Source organism: Haliotis asinina, chromosome 8 (genome assembly GCF_037392515.1).
Source record: "Haliotis asinina isolate JCU_RB_2024 chromosome 8, JCU_Hal_asi_v2, whole genome shotgun sequence".
In the NCBI taxonomy this organism is placed as follows: domain Eukaryota; kingdom Metazoa; phylum Mollusca; class Gastropoda; order Lepetellida; family Haliotidae; genus Haliotis; species Haliotis asinina.
Genome location: NC_090287.1, coordinates 17,308,986 through 17,321,085, shown reverse-complemented (window position 1 = coordinate 17,321,085; position 12,100 = coordinate 17,308,986). Strand labels below are relative to the sequence as shown.

General features: G+C 42.9%; 1 pseudogene; it reads left to right on the top strand.

Moving 5' to 3' along the window:
- The first annotated feature begins 3,671 nt into the window (after positions 1 to 3,671).
- On the top strand, positions 3,672 to 9,647 carry LOC137294198 (uncharacterized; annotated as a pseudogene).
- The last annotated feature ends 2,453 nt before the right edge of the window (positions 9,648 to 12,100 follow it).

Genomic DNA, 12,100 nt, shown 5'->3' with positions numbered 1-12,100 from the left:
AAACAGAATATGATTTCTCTTGTAAAAGATGAAGAAAATATAATGAGAACGGTAACTGAGTTTCTTTTCATAGAAAAACGCTGAAAGCTGCGACTTTATTACGACAGCTGCAGTTCTTGCTGTTGACGAGGAAGTGTGACAGACTTAAACCATTAAGTTCATTTTAAATTGAAACAACCAGATATAGTACAGTAAACAAATGTTCTATATATTCTGAACAGCAAAAGAAACGCAACTCTGTTTTCTATATGTTTTCGTCAAGTAGAAAACATACACATGAACGCTTACTTTAATGAGATTTCATTCTTTCAAAACTTGCGTTTCTTTTGCTGTTCAGTATATAAAATGTCGTTGGTGGACTACAATTTTTCAGAGAATAAAGCCATACAAGAAGACATATACACGTATGTATAAAAACAGAAAGCAAAACGTTAAGTGATTTGGCCTCACACTGTTGTTTTGAATCAATAGTTTATCACGCCATCTTGCCTGACATCAATGAAAGTACAGCAAACCATTATTTTACGGGGGAGGTAATATTAACAGCGTCGTGACGTCAGGCCATTATCTCTTACCCAAAATGTGTATTTTATAGGCGCCTTTGGTTTATTAGCGGGGCGTCTTAGAATACACAATATGAATCCACTCGGCATTTTAGGTACAGATTCATGGACGTTGGTTGAAAGATCGGCCAGAGTACGGGCATCATTCACCACCCTTCAAAGTTAAAACAGTTAAACACCGTTATGTCGAACCGAGGGGTGTGGAACCTACTTAGGTCACGAAGTACAAACTTGTATCTTACTTCGTATTTAGTGATCAGTGTGTGGTTCTGTCGAACTTCGGACATCTCAAAGTATTTAGGTGGGTCGTATGAGCTTCGACAGAACGGTGTTTGATGTTGGTGTTCGACGAGCGACGAAAAAACCCATGAAATCATTGAGAACAATTACACAAGTTCTACTTTGACATCCCAACTTTGCGAACATCTATTTGGATGGCAGGTATCTTCCTCTTCACTGCGTCGGAGTGTTAAGACTTATCCAATCGGACTTCGATGTCTATTTATAGACGAATGCAGCCTTTGGCTAAATTGTGCAACTCGGTTGACCACAGATGACGAAAGAACAACCTGACGCTGGATTTCTCATGTAAGCCCATCGGGTCTAAGTTTAGACTTTGCTGGGGGTTTCAGAGCTCTAGCGATATACTTATGGCCAGGCAATAGCTTCGGAAATAATTCTTCTTCTCTTCACAACTCATTTTAAACTATATTAGACTATTTATGATATGGTCCCTTGAGGTCTGTTTCTATTCTGAATCTGAGTAAATGCCGTGTCTCTTTCAGAATATCTATTTTCATCGTGACTGTGTAGTTTGACATTGACCTACACAAGTTAAGTAACATTTAACTACCGCATGTAGTTTAGCATTGCTTTACACTTACCAGAAATATGGTTTCTCCGATTATTTATAGTTTCTGTTGATGGAAGTTCAGGCTGAAAGTTGATGTTTTAGACTTAAGCTAATAGCTTTGAATTAAAGCAGAAAACCCAAATGCCCCCATGTTCGGTCTTTGTGAGGAAACCGCGACATCTCGAAACAAAGTTAATATAGAATATATTTCTCTTGTGAAAGAAGAAAATGTAATGTGAACCGTAACTGGGTTTCTCTTTGTAGAAATAGGCTGAAAACCTCGGCTGTATTATATCATCTGCAGCCCTTGCTGTTCACAAGGAAGTGGGCGAGGCAGTTTGTGCATCTCAAAGCATGATGTTTGTTTAAATTGAAACAAACAGATGTGGTAGAGCAACGCAGGCTGTGTATATACATTGTCGTTGATGGGCAGATTTAGAAAGTGCCAAGAGTAGCTGTAAGAACAGAAAATAACAATCAAACTGAATATATCTATACATCGAACATGTTTTTATTCGTAAACAATCAATCCAATCCCCTTCTTTCAGTCTACTGAATTACGGAACACGTGGATCTTAGGCAAGATTATTTCGAGGGGTGGTGGTGTAAATGGTTAAAGTGTTCGATCGTCACGCCGAAGACATGGGTTCCATTTCCCACGTGGGTACAATGTGTGAAGCCCATTTCTGGTGTCCCGCTGTGATATTGCAAATGAGCGTAAAACTAAACTCACATTACCAATCATGTCCTACATATTTACACAATATTTTGTTTGTTGTTAACGCTGCACTTAACAGTATTCCAGCTTTATGGTGGTGATCTTCAAACAACCCAGTCTCGACAAGACAATCCAGTGATCAACAGCATGAGCATCGTTCTACGAAATTGGGAAATGTGTCTATCAAGCCAAAGAACCAACCGTTAGTCGCCTCTAAACAAAAACGTGTTTTTTTGTACACCAGTTCTAACCCCTATGTTCAAGGGTTTATTACACAAAAACGTTTTTTTTTTAAAAAAAAAAAAATACCATGTAAAGACCGTAATTCAATATAAGCCAAAAGTTCATTCCACATACATTATGCAAAGCACAGAACACAATACACAACACAAATACAAATACGCAGGCTCAGACTCGATTCACGAAGGTTTCAGAGAATGGACCAAGATTAGGGGTAAGCTCTCTCGTACCAGCTGGACAACAGACACTGTATGCCAAAGCTGAAGTTTTGGGGATTTCTCTCCGTTGTCTATCTGAAGACTCGTAGATGACGTTGACGACACACAGTTGCCGTAATTTGTAGTCTTGTACGTATGAGGATCCAATTCGGTCTCTGGCGTTGATCATTAGGAACTGGTCCACGGACTCTGTTGTCTTGTAATCTGTAGAGGTGACATGTCTCGTCTGCTCGCAGGATTGCGGGGACATGTTGATCTTCTGACTCTGTGAAGTAGGTTGGTCAATGGATTGAACTTCGACTAGCTTTGACTACGGACCAACCGTCTATCCATCTCTAAGGCTAGAGACTTCTTCGTCGAAGAGGGTCAAAAAAGGATCAAACGCTGTGGTCCCCTATGGATCCAGTCGGCCAGATCTAAAATATACAACTTACTCTTCGGACATTGAAAGGTGACCATAGGTTGAATCTATGAAACAGACAGAAACCGATAATGAGAGGCGGAAACCTTTGAGAATCTGAAAAACCCCCATTATATTGTACCAATCACTGTGCATGCTCTCATCCACCAGTCGTCGTGCATATGAGTCTCCATGTCGATCGGGTGTATGTTGTCGCGCTGAGAACCAGAGAGCTAGGGTACCACCCCGTTAACAGACCATACTCAAACGACAACCAGTTGTTACTAATCAACGAATTGTACAACGTCAAGGGCTGACTATACAGATTTTGAGGAAAGGGTGGAGATGTGGCTCACTTTCACAGCAAACAAGAAGACGCAGTCATCAATATCCTCCACATTACCTCCAATTTCAGTCACACATGTTGCCATGGAAACGCGGAAAATAATTTGTGAAGAATACCCAAACTACCAAAAGGCACTAAAACATCACCAGATATATCTATGTGCCAAGTCTGGTGAATAAATAAAAACGCGTTGAGGGGGATTATCGATGGAGAACAAGATACGAAATGAATGTAGCTAATCACGCGATAGGACGACAGTCATAGTAGTGACGTCATATCAGCTGTGACGTCGTACAGCGACTGATTACGTCATGCAGCAACAGTCAGGAAGTAATGGAGAACACCATTCTTGATGTTCTACAGCTTCGTCATATTCCCTTTTCTCCTAATAGGTGAGCTCATGGTGTAACTTGAATTATAAGAACAGAGACTAAGGTTCAAGATGTATTTTACGGATATTTTGGGATTTTATTATGATTTACACCCAGGTTACTGTTACTGAATAGCGTGCTCCCTATGGCCGTAAGCTGTGTACAGTTTCCCTTCCGCTAACAAACATATCGTGATTTTAAGTCCTTTATCAACTCCTAGATACCAAGCGAGTGAGTGGGTGTTGGTTTACGTCGCTTTTGGCTATATTCCAGCAACGTCACGGCGGGACACACCAGAAATGGGATTCACACATTGTACCCATTTGGGGAATCGAACCTTGGGCTTTGGTGTGACGAGCGAACGCTTCAACCACTAAGCTTCCCCAACTTCCCGATATACAGAGACTGCACTAACACATTACTTAATACACTGAGGAAAACCGGTGCTCTTGGGCATGTATACATTGTAATGTTTGCAAGTTAGATAGCTATATAGTACCAATGGTCTGCACTTCATAATGCTACCTGTTAGACAGTGTATGTTTTATTATGCAAAAATGTGTTGAGGTGTGTAGAGTTCACAAAGCACAAACGATAATATTTCAAAGGCACGTTACCTGTTTGAACTAAAATGACTCTGCCTTTCTTCTAAAAACAATTATTCTGAAACGCCAGCTGGAAGGCGGTTTTAAAATTCCTATGACCATATTCTGCGCATGATTACTGCTTCTCGCTAAGACGGAACATAGAGGTTACGCAGCTGAGAGCAGGCGTTAAGAAATGGAATACTGCGATCCGTTATTGAATTATCCCCATTTCGTTATCTGTAGGACACGTGCAGTAGTCAATATTAGAACTCAAGTTTAGAGCTTAGTCAGAACTAATACTTACAAACTAAACCTGTTGGAGAGTATGTTGTTGGTAGACGACTCAGATAAACATACAAACAACCCATTAATTTTCTACAAGATAACTCATATTTAATCGCGGGGTATTTTACGGCTGCTTCTTTGTGTCTCGCAAACGATCACTGAAATTAAGGACATCTGTAAGTAACACGTCAAATACAATGGCGGATTGGTACGTAAAATGTGGTGTTTCTCGTTCAAAAAGCCAGGTTATTTTTGTTTGATTAGTGCCATGTGCGCTGTACACCTAACCGCGTGACGCAATGTTTCCGGTCACGTGCATCCTGGACACTGTCTGATAGTTCGACTTTATATTCTAACACCACCTTAACTCACGCGCGGATTACTGGTGACATTTAGATCTGAGCACCTTAGCGCTGTCGGGGGAATAATGGGGACCTGTCACCTGGCTGATTGTGTGTCGACGCAATCAGCATTACGCCTGGATCTATGGTATCTATGCTACTGACTACTGGCTGGACTAGTCAAGACTGTACAGCTGAAGTTAGATCTGGGAATCCAAACACCCCCACCCTAGATTGTCTCACAGATCACGAACCGCATTATTTTCCTTTCTGCCTAAATGAAGCAAGTCATTTGAAGCTTTCCATTGAAAAGAAAATTGTTTGTCTCTTCGAAATTAAATATACCGTAAAACTTGCCAACACCAGCACGTCTCTAATCCGGCATGGATTTTTGGTCCCCACTTTATACCACGATATTATGATAACTAAAGTCAACGCCTAATCCGACACGACCTTTTTACTTATATTTGTACTTAACACTGTCTAAAGCGGCATGGTTATCTGCAGTCCCATAACCCAAAACACTAATCCGGCATTACATTTCTGTCCCGTGTGGTGCCGGTTTAAACAAGTTTCACTGTGTACAGAAACCAACCCTAAAGGCTCCTCCACACTTCTTTCGAACTGACAGGAATCAAGGAGAATCAGCCAGACAAAGTAGCTGGAATGCATTCGGAATGCAGTAAGAAGTTTTAGAATTCAGTTCGAATTTCCAGGAATCTCCAGAATTTTCCATTCCGACAGCATTCCGCCTCATTCCGCCTCAAGAGAGAAGGTGGTGTTACTATCTGTACGTTAGCCGGTATATCGGTTTGGTTTCAGTAGTATCGCGTGTGGAGACGTGGACGCTGAGGTCTCAAGAACGGCTCTCGTCATCTGATGACGAGGGACAACTTCGTCATGAAGTGCAAGGCAGTAGACGGATCAGGAAGCGGTTCGACTATGAGGACAATTACGACTGGGACACTGACAAGAAAATGTTGGACTATGAGGTAAAATTCAAGTGACGCGGAACATCTCGTTTTGTCTCGCATAAAAGTTTCAGACACACACGTTACTTTCAGTGAAGCGACCTTATCACTATGGCGTATTGAACACCGTGCTTCAAAGAAACATGCGCCCGATCAATAAATATTATAAAGGGACATGCGTTTGATGTGATGAGGTCCATTTTTCGTCAAACGTGAATAGTATCTTTGTGTTTATTATTCTTAACTCAGACATATTTTAGAACGTAACCTGGACCTCCCATAGCGTGTGTCAAACTCTGGAGGATGACAAATGTTTTATGGTATGCTGGATGCCGCGTTATGTTATGTTGCATATATGATGTTGAATGCCATGGGCATCCTAAACTGATAAGCAGGTGTGAATATTGAATGTCATTACTAAGTAACTTCCAATTGTAGAGGGCGTTTGACGAACAGACCTCTACTACATCCAAAGTTACATCTTAATCCTATCTGAATATTTTTCATTTTGTTGACGCTGCCTATGGTAATGAACGGTTGGCCTAATGGCAGTTTGCGTTTTTCCTTCCATTACGTTGGTGATGAACTGCAATGCGTTTCGAAAATATTCATGAATGCCAAGTAATAGCTGGTGACAGACTGACGGTAGTTTCCGAGAGAGGCAGACTGGAGCTATTAAAGCCATCCACTCTTGAATATCTATTATGCCTTAATGATAACCCCACTCTTTGAATCATACAAAAATGTCTCTGAATTCACGGACTCCTCAAATGCAACTGAAGCAATCGTATTTACGGACTTCCCATCCTTCAGACCTCCTCAGCCCTGGGATGGCTTGTGTCCACATGCAGTGTTTTTGCTGACCCTACACACAGGTGTCATGTTTGTTACCCAGTCTAAGTAAACTTATCCTCAGCTATTTTTCGTTTCACTCCACTACTGAGTCTAACGAAACCTTATGTGAGGTCGAGTCAGGTAACCTTTGAGATTGACCAAATCGCGAAAGCGGACATTCGCGCATACATTTCGAACATTTTATCTCGAAAAGGTTCGTACCCGAACGATTCCGAATGCTTTTTAGCGTACGATCGCTTCCGGGTGATGCACGCGGCGTGCGTACACCCATGACAACGGTGAGTAAACAGTCGCTGAAAATGGTGTTTTTGGCAATATTCAAGGATGTCATCTTGCGGAAATATTAGCTAATGGTAACCATATCAACAGGAACCCCAAAGCGTATATACTGCAGGTCAAATAATTGTGTTACATGCGAATTTTTGTTTGTGGAGAGATCTGTGTCAGTGACTTGAATATTTTGAAAGTCCCTCCGATCCCTAAATAGTAGCCGTTGTCTGATTGGTTAAATCTATTTAACCGTCTCGCTTTTGATTGGACGCTCACTTTTCGCTCAAAGGTTACCTGACGCGACCTTCTACTAGGTTTTGTTAGACTCAGTGGTTGAGTGTAACGAAATACACTGAGGCTAAGTTTACTTGTACTGGTTTGTTACCATCTCAACAATATTCAAGCAATTTACGACCTGTAAAGACACAGGACGAACCCGGACCAACGAGTGGTCGATATCATGAATATTGTCCGGCGTCGATGGGATGCGACGATTCGTAATCAACTTGTCAGCGAACTAGCTAACACATACAGTCTCTACACATCTGATTGACCGTTGGTGTATAATTGGACCACTACAGTCTAAACACATCTAAATGGCCTGCATGTGCGCAATCTGACCGATCAGGAGATACAATAGCTAATGTAACGCGAATGTGCATACTAGATGCAGGGCTCACTCGGACGGGTTTGATTCAAATTTTAGAAAAAAAAAACATTTCGCACCTTTTCACCAAATGAAGGGATAGGCGGACTTTTTCAAAACACTCAAGTATTGGGGGTGGAGTATAATTTTCATTTATCTCATGTACCCTCGAGGTGTGTTTATGTTCCCCATGCCCTGCAGGCTCGAGGGTACATGAGCCCATGGCCCCCTCGCGACCAGTGAACAACTTATATTATCCCATTGATGTTGGAAACAGTTCTTGCTCAGTTTTTGTACAACATTCAGCGACTAAAACAGTCCGAAACGTATTTCCCTTATATCACGGTGTCTCTGCTAAATCTGTGAGAAAAGCCATACATAATGGAGATGATAGACCTTAATTTGGGGAAGCTAGCAACATAATCAAGGCGTTGGTGGAATTCGAACCCGTAAGCATAGACACCGCAGTTCGCCAAGCAGAGCTGCTCCCCTTATGTACACTAGCTTCCGTGAACGTGGATCAGATCCCTGATTATCCCTGGATTGCGATCCGTTGTTGCCACGGCTCGTGCTCCTGGGTGTAACCAAAGCAAAAGTCATAATTATCGCTTGTGACACTTCCGGTTATAATCTGTGACGTAGCGACACATGTGCAACGTAAAACCCAACTCGCTCACTAACTCTGTTCCAGGTTGAAGACAAGGAACAGACTTTGTTCCAGAAGATGGCACGGAACTGGAAGACAGTCCTTCTTCGCTTCATCTTCGTCTTCTCCTTCCTCATCATGTTCCTGTTCTGCTGCCGTTGTTGCTGCCGTCTCATCTGCCCCTTCATCTGCGATGCTTGCACCACCAACTGCGACCAGTGTATGGAGTGGTTCGCCCTCTATTGCTGTGGCAAGGATCCAGGTAGTGGTTTCAGAGTAATAGTTAACAGGCTCTAGAATATGTCCTTTCGAAAAGAGTCCTCAAAATACGATAATTGTCATTCGTAACCCGAAGGGACATTCACACAGCAGAATATTAGTTGCATGGTGTTTTGAACGGGTGACTGTCTTACGGATCTGTAAGACCATTGTAAATTCCGTATTTCCTGAGGCGCAGCCGTGTATTTCCTTGTGCTATGACAACGCGAACAAGTAAGGACAATACACAAGTCCCGCTCGCCCACTTCACGACAAATTAGAAGTCGTGGACTTTTCGCAATCTACCGCGACCATGTCGCACACAGTTCGTAATGAAAGCGAGTCAATGCGAGTCACTGTGCGCAGGACTGGAAATTGACACGCTTTGATACGCACTACCCGCAGTGTTTGCTAGTAGGTTGCGCACAGTTCACGACTAGTAGCACGAAGATTATGGATACCAGAAATTTGAAAATTCCAAAACTTTCTTTGCGCATAGGTACGCAGCCCCAGTTTATGCACACTTCACAACAGTTTACGCCGTGTTTACTCACTGACACGCAATATTGCGTACCAGTGCGTGGACGAACTTCGTGGAAGTGGCATGGTGGCTTTAGACTCATTGTAGGAGTGTAACGAATAATCTGAGACTAAGTGCACTTAGACTGAGTCAGATGTAGATGAAGTGTCTCTCGCACGATGTGCACATTTGCACAAATATTTATCTCATCAACCAACACTAGTATTTCATGGGATTATAGATGTGTAAACTGACTCACTGCTCTCTCAGCGTCAGATATCTCGTCACTTTCCAATTAGTTATCATGTGAACAGCCATTTATATACCTATTGGTAAAGTATTGGTAATGCATTGTGGGTTTATCATGTCCGTCCCGTGTTGAATGTAAAATCTGCTTTATTTGCTGTTTACAGCGTTCAAGAAGTTTAACAAATTCGCAAAAGCCTTTGGTATTGAGATAGACTATGAGACGTTTCAGAAGATAAAGAAGAATTATGGGTTTGAGGGGAACCTGATGGACTCCAGCGCCCAGCAGAAGGCCGCACAAAACTACAACTGAAACATCCATTGTGGTCGCAGCTCATTTACAGTTGCACTCACAGCGTGGAGTATTGTCAGGATCTACTATCCAGTGAAGTGACAGCGTGTGGTATTACCAGGATCTACTATCCAGTGCAGTGACAGCGTGTGGTAGTACCAGGATCTACTATCCAGTGAAGTGACAGCGTGTGGTATTAGCAGGATCTACTATCCAGTGAAGTGACAGCGTGTGGTATTAGCAGGATCTACTATCCAGTGAAGTGACAGCGTGTGGTATTACCAGGATCTACTATCCAGTGAAGTGACAGTGTGGGGTATTACCAGGATCTACTATCCAGTGAAGTGACAGCGTGGAGTATTACCAGGATCTACTATCCAGTGAAGTGACAGCGTGTGGTATTACCAGGATCAACTATCCAGTGAAGTGACAGCGTGTGGTATTACCAGGATCTACTATCCAGTGAAGTGACAGCGTGTGGTATTACCAGGATCTACTATCCAGTGCAGTGACAGCGTGTGGTATTACCAGGATCTACTATCCAGTGAAGTGACAGCGTGTGGTATTACCAGGATCTACTATCCAGTCAAGTGACAGTGTGGGGTATTACCAGGATCTACTATCCAGTGAAGTAACAGCGTGTGGTATTACCAGGATCTACTATCCAGTGAAGTGACAGTGTGGGGTATTACCAGGATCTACTATCCAGTGAAGTGACAGCGTGGAGTATTACCAGGATCTACTATCCAGTGAAGTGACAGCGTGTGGTATTACCAGGATCAACTATCCAGTGAAGTGACAGCGTGTGGTATTACCAGGATCTACTATCCAGTGCAGTGACAGCGTGTGGTATTACCAGGATCTACTATCCAGTGAAGTGACAGCGTGTGGTATTAGCAGGATCTACTATCCAGTGAAGTGACAGTGTGGGGTATTACCAGGATCTACTATCCAGTGAAGTGACAGCGTGTGGTATTACCAGGATCAACTATCCAGTGAAGTGACAGCGTGGAGTATTACCAGGATCTACTATCCAGTGAAGTGACAGCGTGTGGTATTACCAGGATCAACTATCCAGTGAAGTGACAGCGTGTGGTATTACCAGGATCTACTATCCAGTGAAGTGACAGCGTGTGGTATTACCAGGATCTACTATCCAGTGAAGTAACAGCGTGTGGTATTAGCAGGATCTACTATCCAGTGAAGTGACAGCGTGTGGTATTACCAGGATCTACTATCCAGTCAAGTGACAGTGTGGGGTATTACCAGGATCTACTATCCAGTGAAGTGACAGCGTGTGGTATTACCAGGATCTACTATCCAGTGAAGTGACAGCGTGTGGTATTACCAGGATCTACTATCCAGTGAAGGGACAGCGTGTGGCATTACCAGGATCTACTATCCAGTGAAGTGACAGCGTGTGGTATTACCAGGATCTACTATCCAGTGAAGTGGCAGCGTGTGGTATTACCAGGATCTACTATCCAGTCAAGTGACAGTGTGGGGTATTACCAGGATCTACTATCCAGTGAAGTGACAGCGTGTGGTATTACCAGGATCTACTATCCAGTGAAGTGACAGCGTGTGGTATTACCAGGATCTACTATCCAGTGAAGGGACAGCGTGTAGCATTACCAGGATCTACTATCCAGTGAAGTGACAGCGTGTGGTATTACCAGGATCAACTATCCAGTGAAGTGACAGCGTGTGGTATTACCAGGATCTACTATCCAGTGCAGTGACAGCGTGTGGTATTACCAGGATCTACTATCCAGTGAAGTGACAGCGTGGAGTATTACCAGGATCAACTATCCAGTGAAGTGACAGCGTGTGGTATTACCAGGATCTACTATCCAGTGAAGTGACAGCGTGTGGTATTAGCAGGATCTACTATCCAGTGAAGTGACAGCGTGTGGTATTACCAGGATCAACTATCTAGTGAAGTGACAGCGTGGAGTATTACCAGGATCAACTATCCAGTGAAGGGACAGCGTGTAGCATTGCCAGGATCTACTATCCAGTGAAGTGACAGCGTGTGGTATTACCAGGATCAACTATCCAGTGAAGTGACAGCGTGGAGTATTACCAGGATCAACTATCCAGTGAAGTGACAGCGTGTGGTATTACCAGGATCTACTTTTCATTGCAATCACTGTGTTTCCGATGTTGAGTCAGAAAGGAGACATGGTACCACACGTCTGGAACACATTGACCTGTGCCGCTCTCATGCACACTGAGGGTTCGGTAAACCGAATTAGACTTGAGGGATGGAGCAAGCTCGTTTTGTTTCCATTACAGAGAGCCAGGTTCGATTTTTAGTCGTGTGACGCTACAGCCATTTTTGATTGTTTCAATAAATAACCACATCACTACTAGAAAGGGCATGTGCATGACCACAAACAATATTAGTAGTGGAGATCACAAAGAACCCACCCTGATTTGTCGTTATTTAAGTTTTAATTATTTCCCCCATG